This window comes from Lithobates pipiens, unplaced genomic scaffold (assembly GCF_037356315.1).
Source record: "Lithobates pipiens isolate NorthernLeopardFrog02 unplaced genomic scaffold, aLitPip1_a1.2 Scaffold_13, whole genome shotgun sequence".
In the NCBI taxonomy this organism is placed as follows: Eukaryota; Metazoa; Chordata; class Amphibia; order Anura; family Ranidae; genus Lithobates; species Lithobates pipiens.
Window position 1 is genome coordinate 296855314 of NW_027507718.1, and position 18150 is coordinate 296873463.

Here is an 18150-nt window from a genome sequence, read left to right on the forward strand (position 1 = left end):
CTTATCTACAGATCATATACAAAAGTAACAATTACATTGAATCTTTCTCTACCTCATCTGAACACAGTTTATAAAGATAGTGTCAGCAAGAATTTACATTTTTTTTTTTAAGCAGTGACTGTATCTACAGTCATTATGACAGCTGTAATGGGGTCTGTGGCACTTTACATGCTACACATGCATGGTGTACTCTGATGAAGTTTTTATTTTTTTGGGCCTGTGTACCACACTTAATGTCCACAACTGGCTAATTGAGGTTTGTACGACTGTTATCCAACTTAAAAGTGGTTCTTGAGACGTTAAAATGCATAAAAAAAAAAAAAAAGTCATGCAAAGGCAACCAATATAAATCAAACTGCTTTAGTATAATTATAATATAAAGTATTTATGAAATAACTCCAAAAAAGTAATTGCAAGTGAAAATAAATATCTCTGCAAGGGAATGGTAAGAATGAACAGGTCTTGATTGGAAAGCAGTCTTTTCAGAGTCCACAATTGCCACATGTCCTGAAGTCATGCTGTAGAGCTGCAGTTTGACATGGCCACTCCTCTCCTCATTCTGCTGAAATTGTGCACATCTCATCAAAGTGGGGTGGTCAAGAGTCAAATGAAGTAGATTTATGTTAGGCTTCCTGTGGAAAAAAAAGAAATGAACTTATGTTACATGACGAACTATACAGAGACCTACATAATTCAAACATTATCATTTCAAAACCTCAACAGTGTGAAACCATATTTCACCTTTGCCTGCAGGCCATCTCACTATACTTGCCCAACCAGTTTTTCTGTGATAAGGTGTTACACAACAACAAGTATACATACAAAAAACAGCACTCAATAGTACCAGGCGATAATAAATTGATGACAGTAAAATAAATAAAAATTTTATTTAATGAAATGCAGAGAAGATTAAAATTGTATTGTTGTGAATTTTAATCTTCTGTGCATTTCATTAAATTAAATTTTTATTTATTTTACTGTCATCAATTTATTATCGCCTGGTACTATTGAGTGCTGTTTTTTGTATGTATACTTGTTGTTGTGTAACACCTTATCACAGAAAAACTGGTTGGGCAAGTATAGTGAGATGGCCTGCAGGCAAAAGAAATATGGTTTATGTTCACTGACTGACACAGCTCCTCTCTTAGCCATTGGGACGTCCCCAAGCAGTGCCAAAGGAGAGTGGGAAAACAGCATAAAACTTCATCCACCATGGCAAGTGGGAACTAGTGAAAACTTCACCCACAAGACGCGTGGAAAAAAACCACCACAAAACCAGGGTACACCTCAACAGGAGGGACTACCCTCAACCAAAAACTGCAGTAACTAACGCAACAGTGCATTAACTTAAAAAAGATACTGCGTTTTTAAATCGGAAAAAAAAAACAGGCAAAAAGAAAATATATTGCATATTCAATTGCAATTATACGGCCGCCTGCAAAACTTTGCGGCCAAAACAGCCATCAGCCGATGCACTGACGTTTACCTTGTAGAACTTGGTAAACATGCAGACAGATGACCAGGTCACTGCTTTACACACCTGAGCGAAAAACGCTTGGTGTTGGAAGGCCCAAGATGTTAAGATTCCCCTTGTGGAGTGGGCCGTGACCAGAAGGGGGGGGGGGGGGCACCTGTTCCTTCAAGGCATAGGCTTGCACTACAATCTGTCTGATCCACCTGGAAATGGTGGCAGACGAGGCCGCCATGCCTTTCTTTGGCCCAGCCACTGAAACAAACAGCGAGTCTGACTTCCTAAAGGAAGCCCGAACCACGTCCAGAGCGTGAAGGGCCACTTCCTTAGGGTGTTTTGGCTTAGGACACAGATGGTAACACAATGTCCTCAATGATATGAAAAGCCGAGACCACCTTCGGCAGAAAAGACAGTTGCGGACGCAAAACCACCTTATCCTTGTGGATAACCAGATACGGCGACTTGCATGACAAAGCCGCCAGTTCCGAAACCCTCCTGGCCGATGTAATGGCCACCTGAAATACCACTGAGAGAGTCAATAGGGGAATCTCCCTGATATTTTTCAAACAGCGTTTTTTTTTTTTCAGCACTTCAAAAAAAAAAAAAAAAAAAAAAAAAGACAGCCAAGGCTGATATTTTCCCTATAATGATGCTCAACACTAGTTTCTGGTCTACTCCTTGCTGAAGAAACAGCAGGATCCTGGATATAGCAAAGGAGCGCAGATGTATATCTGTGAGCTTCCGCGCTCTATGTAAAATAGGGGGAGGTAAAAACAAAAAGCAGCAGCAATCACTATGTGAGTGGACTCTCAATTTATGAAAATTTAAAAAAGGGGGGGTGTGTGCGCTTGCTTATTAAACCCCAAAATAAGAGAAAAGAAACAATCTTATAAAAACAATCTTATAAAGTGACCAAGTGTAGATAAATGTGAAAATATGTGGACCATCAAAGGTGATCAATAAATAAGTGGGTCAACTCAAACAGTTAAAAATTGCGGGTATGTGCAAGGACTAATTAAAATTACTACGTACATAAAAAGTGCATAAAACATGTGCATATAATACTCAAAACAAATCAGTGAATCACATCAATAAAGAAATAAAATGCAATATGACACAAATCATATATGTGAAACACAATCGTGTCAGTGCATCAAACTAAAGTGTCCCAAATAGAGTAAAATATAAACATGCCACTAAAAAAATCGCAGCACAAAAATGCATCAATCGGGTTAAAGTGCAATGTGCCAAACGTGAGACGATCCTCTGGTGGTGATCCGTGCCAGTGGTTGTGCTATCACTAGGTAATTACCTCCCTGCTGCGGGATTAAGCAGCGAAACAGACACACAAGGCAATCAGGAAACAGAGGATGATCCAGGTGATTGCTGTACAGTGGAGTCTTGGAGATGACACAAATATATCCAGTTTCCTTGTGTATGGTCACCGGGCTCAAAGGGATAAACCAAGAGATACCGCCATAGTGTAGTATTTTCAAACACAGTTTTATTAAAGATAAAAAATAACTACTCACAAGGGGATGTACATATAAAGCACAGCAGACCGCCGAGCAACTAGCCCGGATGTAAACGTCACTTCCGGCTCCTACGCGTTACGTCAACAATAGGACTTCAACTGGGAGAGATCCATCAGGGCTTTTTTTAGATGCCTGGTCAGCAGACCAGCATTTTAACCAAATCAGGCACCTTAGCACCACTGCCGACACTGAAGCCCTGGATAACAGGGGGAGAGTATCCAGGGCCACGTCAAACGTACTAAGGCCTTGCACTAGTTGGTGTGCTAGTTCCACACAGACAGGAGAAGCCTGTTCTCCCAATTGCGGTGCAACAGTTTTTCCCACTCAGTCTGCGACACAAGTGCGGATGCGAGTACTGGTCGCACGGCGGACCCCACAACCGTAAACAAGGAACGAGCCACTGCCTTGGCCTTCCTGTCTCTGGGATCCTTAAATGCAGGAGTCCCCTCTACTGGGATCGTGGTTACTTTATTCAACCTGGATACTGGGGGGTCCATGACCGGGGGAGCCGACCACTTCTTGGGAAGGCTCTCCTCAAAAGGGGTAATGCACCGCCATGTATTTGGGGACCGAAAAGGTCAGTTGCGGTCGACCCCATTCCTTGTAAATGAACTTGTGAAAATAAGTCAGATACGGGAACACCTTAGGTGAACGGGCTGCCTTACGGGACCCAAAAGGGACCGCTACCTCAGTGCAGGAATCTGCTGGCTCCTGAATCTTCAGGGTATCACGCAGAGCTGTTATAAGTGCTCCAACAAGCGCACTGATGGGGACTCATCCACACTGTCCGAACGGTCCTGGTCAGCGTCATCTGACAAAACAGAACAGGGGCCACCAGCCTCGGCGAGGCCAGAGTCGGCGTTAGAGCTCTCCCTAGAGGACGGTTTTTTGCACCTTTGTGCCCACGCACCGCCTCCATCTTGGCAACGAACGAATTGAGGACCGCCGACAATTGCCTGGATTTCGGGGGGGGAAGAAGCACCAGTTTCTGAAGCCATGCTGACCCTACCCTGTCTGCCACCCAAAGGGGACTTAGGACAGTGACAGTTCCACCCTCCTTACTGCTGCTGGCTGAGGGGCTCTTTTTCGCAGGACTCAACACCCTGAGGGGGTTCTGCCCTATCCAGCAGGTAGTGCCTGTAGTCTCTCTGGTGCAGAGGAAACAGTGCTGTGTCGGTGGAAGCAGCTGCTAATGGCGCTGAAACCGCTCTGAAGTGTGCTTAGGCTCAAAGAAAATGGCCGTCCAGCATAAGTACATAAAACACGGGGATAAATGGCCGTCAGAGCACATGCTGCCACTAGAGAACACTGAAAAATGTGTTCAGGCTTCTAGAAAATGGCCGTTGGCATCCTGTATAAGGAAAATGGCCGCCGAAGCCCAGGAGAGCATGATATCCCTTACCCACACCTAAGATGGCAGCCGAATGCAAGAACCATGAGGGACAGGGAGAAACAATGGCGGTGAGCATAGCACACAAGCACAGCCTCACAGATACCTTCCAGGGACATGAAAAACAGGACCCAGGACTCAGCCAGCGCCACACCCCCCCCCCCCCCCCAGACAAACACGCAGCTTAGCAGCATCCCCCCCCACCAGGAGGGGGAAAAGGGACAGGGAGAGAAGAGAGGGAGGTGAGGGGACCCCCCCCGAATCGATCTACCAGGGAATGCCCAGCTGCTCAGCACCACCAAGGCAGGGAGAGCTGTACTTACCAGTCCTGAAGAGCTGGGAGACATTCCATTACAGACCCACTCTCTGATCAGTACAGGGCAGCTGCTGGCCCAGCACACTGACACAGTAATCAGTAGCCTGGTCATATGTGTGCCCCGGAGCATAAAAGCTCACCGACCACCTCTGGAGCTGAGGTTTCGTTGTGGCCGACCCAGCGCAGAGCTCTGGCCTGCACATGCTCGATGGCCGGACTGGGGAGACTACAAGGATAAGGGTATCCAGCCTGTCACCCAGCCGGCTGTTGAAAGTAGCTCACAGGATCAATCATCTTGGGCAAAATAAAACGGATGACTGCATGGCAGGCTGGAGGGTTGTTACCCAAGGGACCGCCCCCTGAGCGTTACATAACATGTAATGCTTAGTATTCTCCTAAAGGTGGGCATAACAACCCAATGGCTAAGAGAGGAGCTGTGTCGGTCAGTGAATATAAGAGAAAACAACAATACCGCCATAGATCCTGAAGACAAGGGGTTAACCATGGTGTATAAATATAATGAATCCTGGTCTGGAAGTGGAGGGCTCAGTGTGCTGTGAGAGATGGTGACAGAGACACCGCTCTCACTTCTACAGCTGGTGGCACATGTGTGTAAAAATTCAAGTATAAATGATTTATGCATATGCCAGGGAATGATGTCGCCCATACATATGCTAGAGCCATATTATATATGGCTTGTGTAACTTTGTATAGATTACACTAAATACAACTTTATTTTGATTCTTTACTGTAGGTGGTATCCGCCTATACCTGCACCACTGGGTGGTTGTGCCCCCTCTGTGTGACTTCTCGCAAGCCATACTGCGACTTTGGCCTGTTTTTGATTGTGGCATCCGTGGAGTAATCTGGAACCCCTGGTTGGGGAGGCAGAGGGTTTTCTTTTTAAGAGGTTCTTCATGTGGGAATAAATTCTTCTTCCTCTTTTCGGATACATTTTATGGGGTAACTATACCAACTGTTTGCACCTTATATGATTTTGACATGTTAACAGTGTGTGCAATAAGTAATTGTTATACATTTCTCTAGCAGAAGTCCCTCTGAAGAAGACCCCAGTGTGGGTTGAAACGCATCAGGACTGCGATTGGTTTACAATCTTGATATTTATTATATAATGCTGATATGTAACCATTGTCTGATATTATGTATCTGTTATTAATTTCCTACTGAAGCTCATGTTTTAATCATCAAGTAAAGGGTTTTTTTTCTACATATTAATAAATACATATTTTTCATACATTGCCTATTATTTCCCCTTCTGTTTGGCTGCCTAAAAACCCCACTATAGGGGAGTCCTTTCCATTTTGTGTTTTTTGGGGGTGGGCAGCGCTCTCTAACCTTTTGGTATGTATCCTTCCTTTGATGAGCAACCAACATGGCTCCTTACAAGAAAGAGCAGGCAATACTGATACTCTTCTTGCAAAAGATATGGCAACCAAGAAAAAAAAAATTTTCCCGTCAAGAGGACCATAGTAATATCTTGTACTGGCTCCAAAAATAGGCTGCTTCTATAAGCCGACAGGACTAAAATTAAGTCCCAAGGGTTCAGGGGTGACCAAACTGGAGGATTAATCCGCATTACCCCCTGAATAAAATAAAAAAAAAAAAAAAAAAAAAGGTACAAATCAGAGAGAGGGAAGCAAGGGGTTGATGAAAAGAAAGACCGGACATCTGGCCATTGATAGGATTAGAAATGAAGCTGACCTTGAGTACTATCTGTAGGAATTCAAGGATCTTATCTATGACATATTTCCTGGGATGCCAACCCCTGAATTTACAGCAGAAGACATGACATATGCCTTCCAGATTCTTGACTCTGGAGGCCAGCTTCCTAGCATTTAAAGAGGGAGTCCACATTATAAATTTATATAGATAGATAGATATAGATATTATTAAAAGCCAGCAGCTACAAATACTGCAGCTGCTGCCTTTTAATAAATGGACACTTACCTTTCCTGGAGCCCAGCGACGTCGGCACCCGAAGCCGAGCAATCGTTCGGCTCTCGGCTGCTGCCGGCGCCATTCTCGGTGAGGGAATCAGGAAGTGAAGCGTTGCGGCTTCACTTCCCGGTTACCTACTGCACATGCAGTGTGGCATCGGAGGGGGAGGAATCAGATGAGCTGAAGTTCTACTTTGGTTAAAGCGGAGTTCCACCCAAAAATGGAACTACTGAGGCTAACCACCCATGATCTTTCAGAATGTGGGTTTCAATAGCCAAACCGCTAAATTTTGTGTCTGTAAGGTAGGATAGAATACCGGACCTCGCAAGAGAAAGTCTGTCCATAGTGGTATGAATGAATGAATGAATTACTTGTATAGCGCACAATGCGAACTGAATCGCCTCTAGGCGCTGAGGGTCCAAGGGTCCCCCACCGCCATCTTTACGATCTCAGCAAGCCAAGATCTCCTGGGGCCACCTCCTTCCCTTCTTGCTTGATCCTGCGAAGAAGGCGCGGAAGCAGCAGAACATGAGGGAATGCATAGATCAGTAAAAAAACTGATCCCACGGGAAAAATAAATAAAAATCAAGGCATCTGTTTCGTATGCCATCGGATCCCTTATCCTTGACACAACGTTCCACATCCGGAACTCCCCATCTTCTGGTATATCAACAGAAACATGTCGGGGTGAAGGGACCATTCTCCAGGGAACAATTGTTGGTGACTCAAGTAGACCACCTGCCAATTCACTATTCCTGGAATGAAAATTGCCAATAGGCAAGGAATGTTGTTTTCTGCCAAGATAGGATATGATTCACCTCTTTCTGGGCTGCACGATTTCTCTTGTCCCTTTGGTGAATGATAAAGGCCACAGCTGTGGCACTGTCGGATTGTATCCCAATAGGACAATTCTGTAGTTTGAGCGTCCAGGCCTCGAGGACCAGGCGTACTGCCCGAATCCAGAACATTGGACATGGTCATCACCGATTTCCTTAGGAAAGATGCTTCTTCCAGGACTGCTCCTCAGCCCAGAAGGCTGGCGTCTGTTACCACCTTCCAGGTTACTGGTAGAAAGGATTTCTCTTTTTGAAGATTCTTGGATATCAAATCACCAATTGGGGCTCTGACACACATTGGGGGATAAACGCATCGGGAAGCCCAGAGCTTGGGCCTTCTTCCCAGCTGACAGGATACTGTTTTGCAGCAGTCTTAGATGAAACCGCACATAAGGAACGGCCTCGAAAGAAGCCACCATCTTTCCCAACAAATTCATGCAAAGCCGAATAGAAGGATTCTTCTTTGACTTGAGTAACTTAATCAGTTCCCTTATGGAACTGATCCTCTCCTGGGGAAAAAAAAAAAAAAAATAGGATTTTTGTACTCAAAGTAAAATCCTTTTCTCTGAAGTTCATTGATAGACACAGCACCTTTAATTTTGACCTTATGGTTATAGCGCCACCTTCTGGAGAGGACTAGGCAGAACATGTAAAAACCAGCAAAACTGCACAGTACCGCCCAGGTGCGGCCCTACTGGCTATAACACTCTGCTTCCAGTAGCTCGGTTCGTCAAAAAGCAGTACAAACATAATTAGGAGGGGTGGTGCTGTGTCTGTCAATGAGAGAAATTTCGAGAAAAGGATTTTACGGTGAATACAAAAATCCTATTTTCTCTTGCGTTCATTGACGGACACAGCACCTTTAATCTTGACCTTAGGGACGTCCCCAAGCAGTGTCAAAAAACGAGGGGTGGGAACAGCAAGAAAATAAACTCCACCCATAACCAGAACTCCTCAGAGGAGTTGCAACCTTAAACAGCCGCCTGCAAAACCTTTCGGCCGAAGCAAGCATCCAAAAATGCGCTCACATCAACCTTGTAAAATTTAGTGAAAGTGTGAATGCATGACCAGGTTGCCGCCTTATAAAACTGGGAAATGGACGCTTGATGTCGGAAAGCCCAGGGGGCACCAACTGCCCTGGTAGAATGTGCCGTGACCGTTAAGGGGGGTGCCCGCCCCCTTATGGCATAGGCCTGAACCACAATCTGTCTGATCCACGAGAAATGGTGGCCGACTAGGCCGCCTGGCCCTTCTTCGGATCAGCCACCGATACAAACTGCAAGTCTGACCTCCAGAAAGGAGCTTTAGCAGACATACACCCGCAGAGCCTGGACCACGTCCAAAGAATGCAAGGCAACCACTTTGGGATGTGACGGCTGAGGACATAAGGACGGAAGCACAATGTCCTCATTTAGATGAAAAGCTGAAACAACCTTTGGAAGAAATGAAGGCTGCGGACGCAGCACCACCTTATCCTTGTGGAGTATAAAGTAGGGAGACTTGCATGACAAAGCCGCCAACTCAGAAACCCTCCTGGCAAATGTAATAGCCACAAGAAAAGCTACTTTCTGAGAGAGAGTCAATAAGGGAATCTCCTTAACTTTTTCAAACAGTGGTTTCGGAAGGACCGAGAGCACCAGATTCAAATCCCACGCAGTGGTGGTCAAACCGGAGGGGCCACATGTCGAACCACCTGAACAAAACATACTCACCAATGAATGAATCGTTGGGAAAAAATAAAAAATAAATAAAAGACAGCCAAAGTTGATACCTGCCCCTTAATGGTGCTTAATGCAAGTTTCTGATTCACTCCTCACTGCAAAAACAGAAGGATCCTGGAAACTGAATAAGTACGCGGACGCCACCCAGGTCTCCATACAAGGAGATGTAGGCCTTCCACGTATGATGATAAATCTTTCGAGGAGATGACTTCCGTGCCCTCAGGATAATGGAGATTACCGAATCCAACAGACCTCAGTCCCTTAGCACCTGGCTTTCAACAGCCATGCCGTTAAAACCAGCGACGGTAAAGCAGGATGAAGTATCGGACCTTGAGACAGAAGGTCCTCTTGCATCGGAAGCCGCCAAGGAACATCCGCCACCATTCGTACTATGTCAGCGTACCAAGGACGTCGAGGCTATACTGGGGCAATCAGAATCACAAAATCTGCGTAGCAGACATGGTAGAAGTTTGAGTGGGGGGGGGGGGGGGGGAATAATGCCCCCATGGAGCCACCAACGTGTCTGTCGCGTCTGCCCAGGGATCCTCCTGGTCCAGTAGCCGACAACTTTGGTAGTCCGCCTGACAGTTTTCTACGCCCGGAATGTACACGGCCGACAGAGCCAGCACGCGCCACTCTGCCCACTGCAGGATTAGAGCAGCCTCCAGTGCTGCAGCCAAGCTTCTTGTCCCTCCTTGATGGTTGACATACGCCACTACCGTGGCGTTGTCAGACTGGATCCTGACCGGACGCCCCTGCAGCCGCTGTGACCATGTGGAGAGGCACTGCCTGATCGCCCAAAGCTCCAGCACACTGATCGGCAGGCGGGATTCTTCTTGCGTCCAGCGACCCTGGGCCGACTGTACACCCCACACCCCCCCCCCCCCAGCCGGTCAGGCTGGAGTCTGTTGTGATCACCGTCCAATGAAGAGGAAGGAACGATTTCCCAGACCGAAGAGCTGGAGACCTCAGCCACCAGAGCAGAGACTCCCTGACTAGCTCGCTCACCCGAATTTGACAATCCAGGGGATGTCGGAGACTCAGTGGCGACCACCTGTGGGACATCAACAACTTCATCTCAGCTTGAAGTGTCTGCAGCTTTTCTGAAGAGAGAAAGACTCTCGCCTCTGAGGAGTCCAGCATCAAGCCCAAGTACTCCAGGCACCAACACCGACATCTGGAGGTTCAGTACCCAATCAAACTCCCAAAGAGTCTGTATGGCGATTGCCACATCCTCCCTTAATTCTGAGGCGGAAGCTTCTCTCAGAAGGAGGTCGTGCAGATAACCCACAATTGCGATCCCTCGTTGCCTTAGCAATACCAGAATTGGGGCTAGCACCTTGGTGCCGAAGCTAGACCAAAAGGGAGAGCTACAAATCAATAGTGCTCGTCCCTGACTGCAAATTGTAGAAACCTCTGATGCCCGACGCATATGGGGACATGGAAGTATGCGTCCTTGATGTCCAAGGACGCCAAGAAGTCCCCCTGATGGACCATGGTGCGAACCAATTCCATCCTACCTTTGTACTTTCACAAAGCCATTCAGGGCCTTGAGATCCAGGACCAGACAGACCCCCTTCCTTCTTTGGGACTACAAACAGATTGGAGTAGAATCCCTGAAACCTTTCCAGCACAGGTACTATCACCCCACACAGCAGCAGGTCCTGTGCTGCCCCGAACAGGGCTTCCTGACGAGCCGGAAGAAGATGAAGGTTGGAGGGAAAAAATAAATAAAAATCTGTTTGGTGGACAAGAAAGAAACCATCTTGTATCCTGATGAAACCAGTTTGCAGATCGGAAAGGAGGGAGGTCCGCCGGGCTGCAAACTTAAGAAGGCGATCCCCCACCCAAGAGATGGGCAGGGGCAATCCTTCATGTGGCAACGGATTCGCTTGCAGGTTTGTTTGGCTTGCGAAACCACGGGACACTTTTGTCCCTTAATGGGCACCTTGTCGGACTGGGAGCGCTTACCTGCCGACCTGGGTGGATGAAAAATCCGCCTCCGAGCGGAAAAAGAGGGCCCCAGCCTACAGCATGGCTCCTTACCTTTCCTGGACTGTGGGAGCAAAGTACTCTTTCCCCCCAGTAACATTCTTAATAATGTCATCCAGCGAGGCTCCCCCTGGAAGGGCAAATCTGCCAGTGCTGTCTTAGATGCATGGTCCGCAGTCCAGCATTTTAGCCAAACCAGGCGACATAGCACCACGCTGATACTGAGGGTCTAGAAAGCAAGGGGGCCGTATCTAAGGCCGCATCACAGACATACTTCAGGCCCTGCACCAACTGGTCTGCCAATTCCACGCAGACCAGGGAAACCTGTTGCTTCTCCAACTCGCAGTGTAACAATTTAACCCATTCAGTAAGCGTTTGTGACGACAGGGCCGCGGCTAACACTGGGCGCAATGCTGACCCCACCAATGTAAACATGAACCGGGCAACCGCCTCGGCCCTTCTGTCGGCAGAGTCCTTCAAAGCAGGGGTCCCTTCCACCTGAATCGTGGTTACCTTATTTAACCTGGATACCGGGGGGGGTCAACAACCGGAGATGTCCATTTCGTAAGGAAACTCTTCTCAAAGGGGTAGCGCACCACCATCCGTCTCAGAACCGAAAAGGCCCGCTGCGCGTTTCCCCCCTCCTTGTAAATAAACGTATCAAAATAAGTTAGGTAGGGAAACACCTTAGCAGTGCGGGCCGGCTTGTGGGACCCAAAAGGGACCGACACCTCTGCAGATACCCCCACCTTATCCTCCATCTTTAGGGTATCCCGCACCACTGTGATAAGCTCCTACTAGCGCTTTTTCCTGTACTAACCCGGACACAGTCATCCTCACTGTCCTGGTCCGCATCCTCTGAAACGTCAGAACAGGGGCCTCCAGCCACAGCAGGACCAGAGTCTGAATCAGAGCTTTCCCCAGAAGACGGTGGGTGGAGGGGGCGTTTTCATAGCGTCAACTGTAAAACAGAACGCTTCTGATAAGCCGGCCAAATCCTGGGCCTGCTGATCAGGAATAACTTTGAGTACTTCTATAAACTGGTCCTTTAAGGATTGCGATACTCTGACACCAGTGCAGGTTTGAATGACTGAACCTGCGAGCGAAAGTTTATTTTTAATTTTTTTTTAAAAAGGAACTCCAACTTCTTATCTGTTGGACCCTTTAGCATATGAGTATTATCTACTGGACAAGTCAGGTTTTTGTTTACAGAGGATATAGCAGCATTAATTGCTGGAACTCCCCATAAAACACTTCCTCCATAGAATAAAATATTGAGAACTTTTTCAGAGGAAAGAAAAAAAATGTTTATTTGGGTGTTCTCACTCAGGATACATAAGCTTTCTTAGCCATGAATGGATAGAAAAAGCATGAACAGATTGGGGGCGCTTTTAGTGAACCCAAGAAGTGGGCTCATCAACTGACTGCGTTACTGGCAGTAAAAACGTGGAGTGGACCAATTCAGTGAGTGACTGTAAACAACCTTACCTGCAAGCTTGATACGTCGCATCAGGTTCTTCGGAAGAAGAGATATCAGCCTTTTCCTGGTCCTAGAGAGAAATTCGCCATCCCTCGCTCCTTGTTCCTCAGTATGAGGGTCCTGAGCAATGGACGGGGACCTGTTACGCTTAGTCCCACTCTGGGATGCGATTAAAGCATCAAACTTTTTCTTCAAGCTTAAAATGGTTGAAGAAAAACCTCCTTAGTAAAAATACACAGGGCCTGCAGTGTTTAAGAGCAGATGCAACACTTGCCCCTCCGGACGGCTAACCGTGACCAGCCATATTACTCTCAGGGGAAGATGCCATCTTACTGGGATAGATCTAGGCTTCCGTGTGACTAAATAATTCTTTATAGAGCCCTTTATTGAGGTGTTTTCATCCCCCTTCTGCCATAGCCCAATGCACAAAGCAGAGGTACTACCAGAAGGAATGCATCCAATGCTTGAGAAATAGTTCAGCTCTGTCACCGCTATTAATGCTCAGCTTGATGCAGTAGTAAAATGTGTCAAAGGAATGCCTGTGTCACCAACCTCATTGCTCTCGTGTCCCTCCTGCAACATAAAGAACATAACGGTGCTTTAAAAACCAGACCTTCCTCCACTGTACGTTGGAGGACGCCAACGCCGTGCTAATCTGCCCCCCCCCCCCCTTTTTTTAAAATAGCTTTTTCCTGTGTGAGCGCGGGCCCCAGATCCTAAATAATCCACCGGGAGGAAGGAGGAATGGCCTTTGGTGCCTCTTTCCCCGAGAAGAGGGAAAAAAAAAGACGCCTGTCCACAACCTCAAAACAGTCACACTCCAAACTCCACTATGGTGAAGACCAAAGAGCTGTTGAAGGACACCAGAAACAAAATTGTAGACCTGCACCAGGCTGGGAAGACTGAATCTGCAATAGGCAAGCAGCTTGGTGTGAAGAAATCAACTGTGGGAGCAATAATTAGAAAAATTGAAGATATACAAGACCACTGCTAATCTCCCTTGATCTGGGGCTCCATGCAAGATCTCACCTCGTGGGGTCAAAACGATCACAATAACGGTGAGCAAAACGGGAGGACCTAGTGAATGACCTGCAGAGAGCTGGGACCAACGTAACAAAGACTACCATCAGTAACATACTACGCCGCCAGGGACTCAGATCCTGCAGCACCAGATATGTCCTCCTGCTTAAGCCACTACATGTCCAGGCCCGTCTGAGGTTTGCTACAGAGCATTTGGATGATCCAGACGAGGATTGGGAGAATGTCATATGGTCAGATGAAACCAAAGTAGAACTGTTTGGTAGAAACACAACTCATCGTGTTTGGAAGAGAGAGAATGCTGAGTTGCAACCAAAGAACACCATACCTACTGTGAAGCACGGGGATGGCAACATCATGCTTTGGGGCTGTTTCTCTAAAAAAAGGGAACAGGATGACTGATCCGTGTACATGGAGGAATGAATGGGGCCATGTATTGTGAGATTTTGAGTGTTAACCTCCTCCCATCAGCAAGGGCATTGAAGATGAAATGTGTCTGGGTCTTTCAGCATGACAATGATCCCAAACACACCGCCCCAGGCAACGAAGGAGTGGCTTCGTAAGAAGCATTTCAAAGTCCTGGAGTGGCCTAGCCAGTCTCCAGATCTCAACCCCATAGAAAACCTTTGGAGGGAGTTGAAAGTCCGTGTTGCCCAGCGACAGCCCCAAAACATCACTCTAGAGGAGATCTGCATGGAGGAATGGGCCAACATACCAGCAACAGTGTGTGACAACTAGGGGTGCAACGGATCAAAAAACTCACGGATCGGATCGTTCCTTGGATCGGATCATTTTTCGGATCAGCAAATAATTTAATTTGCAAAAACCTGTGAAAATTCCACCACCATATAGTCCCCACTGTAATATCCACTATCTCCCCCACTGTAATATTGGCTGAGTATCGGCGGGGTATCGCAGAGTATTGGGGTACTGCAGAGTATTGCTAGAGTATTGGGGTACTGCAGCGTATGGAGGGATGGCTGCTTCTATCTCAGGATCTCTCCCCTCCACTGTACAGGTTAGTACAGAGAGGGGAGAGAGGAACCGGCGTCATGACATGACGCTGGTTTGTTTACAAGTGATCGCTCCGTCAGAGTAAGTGTCAGTGTAAACAGCCTGGGTGTAGAAAGATGGCCGCCGCTTTGGAGCTAGGCCGAAGCCGCGGCCTTTCCTAAGGCCGAGACCGCAGATCGCGGCATGTGCCGATCCGAGCGGGTTGACCCGTTCGGATCACGGATCGGTGGCGATCCGTTGCACCCCTAGTGACAACCTTGTGAAAAACGTACAGAAAACGTTTGACCTCTGTCATTGCTAACAAAGGATATATAACAAAGTATTAAGATGAACTTTTGATATTGACCAAATACTTATTTTTCACCATAATTTGCAAATAAATTCTTTCAAAAATCAGACAATGTGATTGTCTGGATTTGTTTCCACATTTTGTCTCTCATAGTTGAGGTATACCTATGATGATAATTACAGGCCTCTCTCATCTTTTTAAGTGGGAGAACTTGCACAATTGGTGGCTGACTAAATACTTTTTTGCCCCACTGTAACCCACGTAGTAACTACTATGGCTCTGTCTCCCGTGATGTACAATAAGAAAAACAAAAAACAAAAAAAAAAAAAAAAAAAACCATCACCCCAGTACAACCCCTTCAAGCCGAGGCCGCATATTTGCATACGGCTGCCATGAAGGCATCAAAGTGGTTGTAAACCCTTACAAACCACTTTGACCTACAGGTAAGCCTAGATTAAGGCTTACCTGTAGGTCCAAGAAATATCTCCTAAACCTATACGGTTTAGGAGATATTTGCCTGAAGACAGGCACCGCTGTCTACGGCGCATGCGCCGTAGACAGCGGCGCGCAGGCGCACTGAGCGCGGCATTTCCAACAATGGAGCTGCCGCGCGTGTCGGCTCCCGTGCGCATGCGCGGGAGTGACGTCATCGCGGCTCCGCCGAATGACAGCGGCGGAGCTGCGAGACCCCACCGAAAAGATGGATGTGCCGGACTACAGGGGACAGCGGTGACATCGCTGGCTCCTGTGTCAGGTAAGTGACACATAATGGGCTACTATGCAATGCATAGTAGTCCATTATGCTTTGCCTTTGCAGGGAATGAAAGAGGAAGTAAACCCATCAGGGTTTACTTCCTCTTTAAAAGAAGTATGGACGTAAAAATAAAAAATTATATTCACCTAGGCGAATTCTGCATCTGTCCCCCACCGGCTCTGCAGTAAGAACTGAGCAATCAAACATCGCTGATCATTCAGTTCTCCCTTCCGCTCTGAGCAGAGAGCTGGGATGGTCAGTGGAGGGGCTGGCTCAGGCTCTCAGCAGATTTCATCTGGTGATCGAGTCAGTAAATCTGTACCATCAAAACCGCTGGAGGTGACCTCAACACTTCACAGGGGAACAAGGTCAGGCTGTACAGATTGGTAAATGTCTCACTGCCTGTGATTACCCATGCACAGTGGTGGCTGCCTGGCGGGATCAGATCCCGAACACACCTGAGCCAATCTCTAGTGGTGACTAGGGATGAGCTTCGGCGTGTTCGCATGCTCCACGTGCAGAGCCCGCCAGGAAGTCGGCACTGCGCTAATCACAGGCAGTGAGACATTTCCCGATCTCTGCAGCCGCACATAGGGGGCAATGTCTCACTGCCTGTGATTAGCGCATCGCCGACTTCCTGGCGGGCTCTGCACATGGGGCAGGTGAACACACCGGAGCTCATCCTTAGTGGTGACATACTGCCTCCTAGAACCCTGTCAACTACAACTCCCCCAAAAAGCAATCCACAGCAGATTGCTTTGCTTTTACAAAAGTTTTGAATTGTCTAAAAACTTTACGCTTCCAGATCTCATACTTTAGTGGACACAGCGTATCGTAGATCGCTTTTCAGAGGGTCGGCAAGTGTGAGTGAGGCCTATCAGGCTGGATAGTATTTGGTGGCAGACCAATAGGAGTGTCTGGCTGGTCATGTGACCACTATGGGTGCGCCGTGTACTCACTGAGGGCAGCAGGTAGATGATGATGAACAGCACCAAGTCAAACAGTAAGAAGATCCACAGATCGAACCAGTAGGAATGGCAGGACAGGGTCTTCAGACAGCCCTCCGCCTCTTTCCTCCTCTCCGCCAGCTGTGCGGACTCTCTGCTCCCCTCCTCCTTCTCTCGGTGTAGTGCTCTCTCCCGGCTCTCCATTCTGTCTCGGTGTACAAGAGGCGGCGGCCAGCCAATGCAGACGTGATCACAGGCGCTCACGTGACAGGAAGCCGTGCTCTCGTCTCTATGGTGATCGACGGCGTCCCAGGTGGGTGGGGTGGGGAGGGGCTTGTGCGAGAACACGGAAGTCAGTGCAGGGCTTCAGGCTTGTCCTCTCCCAACTTGTGTAAGCCGCTCACTCACACCCAGGGCAAAGGACACAACTGGCGCGCTGAAAAGGCTTGTATTCAACAGTTGTAGCTGTTATAAAGGGGGACGTCATTGGAACTTTACACTCTGCAACAATGAATGCTGGTCTATAAACAGCAATAGTATATTTCACCACTAGGCTCTTTCTGGCACTCTTCGTTTACAAGTGTAAATCATTATAACCCCTAAAAAATTTTTTATTATTTTGTTTTAGCCGAATTTTTATTTATAACTCCTAAACTTTTTTATTTATTTTTTTAGCTAAATTTTTATTTTTAGGGAATAAAATGGCAATTTTTTATGTATTTGCGCAGCAGTTTTGCAAACAGATTTTGGGGAAAACCCTAATTTTAATGAATAAAAAAAACCAAAAACATAATATATGCCCCGGATTTTGTAAAATGTGAAAGGGGATGTTACGCTGAGTAAATAGATACCAAACACGTCACGCTTCAGATGCCTGAGGGCATTCACACGGGAGCGGTGCTGCTGGCAGTGCGTCAGAAAAAAGTCCTGCCAGCAGCTTCTTTGGAGCGGTGAACTCACCGCTGCTCCCCACTGAAATCAATGGGGCAGCACTGCGATACAGCCAGCAAAACGCAGATCCGGCTGCATTTTGCGGACACATTTAATCCCTTTTTGGCCGAATAGCACTTCTAAAACGGTGCTAAAAATAGCGCTGCTTTACCGCCGACACCCGGGGGGGCTCGATGTGAAAGCCCTCTTATTTATTTTACTTTTAACTTTTACACTGTATCTTTAATTTTCATTTTTTTTCACTTTTATTCCTATTACAGGGAATGTACATATCCCTTATAATAGTAATAAGGATGACAGGTCCTCTTCTGGAGAGATCTGGGGTCAAAAAGACCCCAAATCCCTCTTTTACCTTATTCAAATGTTTTGATCTTTTGTTAAAAAAAAAAAAAGTAAAAATGATTTACCTCCAGCCCAGCTGGAAGTTACGGCATGACGTTGGTTTGGCCCTCCAAGG

The 18150-nt window shown here is 47.1% G+C and overlaps 1 long non-coding RNA gene across 1 annotated transcript; it reads right to left on the minus strand.

Moving 5' to 3' along the window:
• Positions 1-344: 344 nt before the first annotated feature.
• On the minus strand, positions 345-17165 carry LOC143974949 (uncharacterized). The gene is made up of 2 exons (XR_013272302.1): positions 16755-17165; positions 345-632 (listed from the first exon to the last, which is right to left on the minus strand). It is a non-coding gene; the product is annotated as an uncharacterized LOC143974949 (long non-coding RNA).
• Positions 17166-18150: the final 985 nt, after the last annotated feature.